We start from the raw sequence: 2,753 nt of genomic DNA, 5'->3' as shown, positions 1-2,753 counted from the left end.
TGGGAGTTAATCTTGCAGATAACATAGTGATTGACAGATTTCTCTAGTCACTATCGCCAAGTTACTGGAACTTCGTGATGAACTATAATATGTAAGGGATGACGAAAACGATTCCCGAGCTCTTCACGATGCTGAGATCGACAAAGGTAGAAATCAAGAAAAGCATCAAGTGTTGATGATTGACAAGACCACTAGTTTCAAGTAAAAGGGCAAGGGAAAGAAAGAGAACTTCAAGAAGAATGGCAAGCAAGTTGCCACTCCCATAAAGAAGCCCAAAGCTAGACCCAAGCCTGAAACTGAGTGCTTCTACTACAAAGGAAATGGTCATTGGAAGTGGAACTGCCCTAGATACTTGGCGGATAAGAAGGATGGCAAAGTGAACAATGGTATATTTGATATACATGTTATTTATGTGTACTTTACTAGTGTTTATAGCAACCCCTCAGTATTTGATACTGGTTCAGTTGCTAAGAGTAGTAACTCGAAACAGGAGTTGCAAAATAAACAAAGACTAGTTAAGGGCGAAGTGATGTTGTGAGTTGGAAGTGATTCCAAGGTTGATGAGATCACCATCGCACACTCCCTTTACCTTCGGGATTAGTGTTCAACCTAAAATAAATGTTATTTGGTGTTTGCGTCGAGCATAATATGATTGGATCATGTTTATTGCAATACGGTTATTCATTTAAGACAAAGAATAATTGTTATTCTATTTACATGAATAAAACCTTCTGAGGTCATGCACCCAAGGTGAATTGTTTATTGAATCTTGATCGTAGTGATACACGTATTCATAATATTGAAGCCAAAAGATGCAAAGTTAATAATGATAGTGCAACTTATATGTGGCACTGCTGTTTAGGCCATATTGGTGTAAAGCGCACAAAGAAACTCCATGCTGATGGGCTTTTGGAATCAATTTATTATGAATCATTTGGTGCTTGCGAACCATGCCTCGTGGGCAAGATGACTAAAACTCCGTTCTCCGGAACAATGGAGCAAGCAACTGACTTATTGGAAATAATACATGGTGATGCAATCTGATGAGTGTTGAGTCTCGCGGCGGGTATCGTTATTTTCTGACCTTCAAAGATGATTTGAGCAGATATGGGTATATCTACTTGATGAAACATAAGTATGAAACATTTGTAAAGTTCAAAGAATTTCGGAGTGAAGTAGAAAGTCATCGTAACAAGAAAATAAAGTTTCTGCGATCTGATCGTGGAGGAGAATATTTGAGTTACGAGTTTGGTCTTCATTTGAAACAATGCGGAATAGTTTCACAACTCACGCCACATGGAACACCACAACGTAATGGTGTGTCCGAATGTCATAACCGTACTTTATTAGATATGGTGCGATCTATGATGTCTCTTACTGATTTATCACTATCGTTTTAGGGTTATGCATTAGAGACAACTGCATTCACGTTAAATAGGGCACCATCTAAATCCATTGAGATGACACCATATGAGCTGTGGTTTAGCAAGAAACCTAAGATGTCGTTTCTTAAAGTTTGGGGCTATGATGCTTATGTGAAAAAGTTTCAACCAGATAAGCTCGAACCCAAATCGGATTAATGTGTCTTCATAGGATACCCAAAGGAAACTGTTGGGTACACCTTCTATTACAGATCTGAAGGCAAGATATTCGTTGCTAAGAATGGATCCTTTCTAGAGAAGAAGTTTCTCTCGAAAGAAGTGAGTGGGAGGAATGTAGAACTTGATGAGGTAATTGTACCTTCTCCCCAATTGGAAAGTGGTTCATCACAGAAATCAGTTCCAGTGATTCCTACACCAATTAGTGAGGAAGCTAATGATGATGATCTTGAAACTTCAGATCAAATTACTACCGTACCTCATAGGTCAACTAGAGTACGGTCCGCACCAGAGTGGTATGGTAATCCTGGTCTGGATGTCATGTTACTAGACCATGACGAACCTACGAACCATGAGGAAGCGATGATGAGCCCAGATTCCCCAAAATGGCTTGAGGCCATGAAATCTGAGATGGGATCCATGTATGAGAACAAAGTATGGACTTTGATTGACTTGCCCGATGATCGGTGAGTCATTGAGAATAAATGGATCTTCAAGAGGAAGACGGACGCTGACAGTAGTGTTACTATCTACAAAGCTCGAATTGTCGCAAAATGTTTTCGACAAGATCAAGGTGTTAACTACGATGAGATTTTCTCACTCGTATCAATGCTTAAAAGTCTGTACGAATCATGTTAGCAGTTGCCACATTTTATGAAATCTGGCAAATGGATGTCAAAACTGCATCCCTTAATGGATTTCTTAAAGAAAAGTTGTATATGATGCAACCAGAAGGTTTTGTCAATCCTAAAGGTGCTAACAAAGTGAGCAAGCTCCAGCGATCCATTTTTGGACTGGTGCAAGCATCCCGGAGGTGGAATATATGCTTTGATAAAGTGATCAAAGCATATGGTTTTATACAAACTTGCGGTGAAGCCTGTATTTACAAGAAAGTGAGTGGGAGCACTACAACATTTCTGATAAGTATATGTGAATGACAGATTGTTGATCGAAAATAATGTAGAATTTTCTGAAAATTATAAAGGAGTGTTTGAAAGGAGTTTTTCAAAGAAAGACCTCGGTGTAGCTACTTACATATTGAGCATCAAGATCTATAGAGATAGATCAAGACGCTTGATATATTTTCAATGAGTACATACCTTGACAAGATTTTGAAGTAGTTGAAAATAGAACAGTCAAAGAAGGAGTTCTTGC

Source organism: Triticum urartu, chromosome 4A, assembly GCF_056163025.1.
Source record: "Triticum urartu cultivar PI428250 chromosome 4A, HENAU_Tu73, whole genome shotgun sequence".
Lineage (NCBI taxonomy): Eukaryota > Viridiplantae > Streptophyta > Magnoliopsida > Poales > Poaceae > Triticum > Triticum urartu.
The sequence above is the reverse complement of the archived record's forward strand: the minus strand, read 5'-3'. Positions refer to the sequence as shown.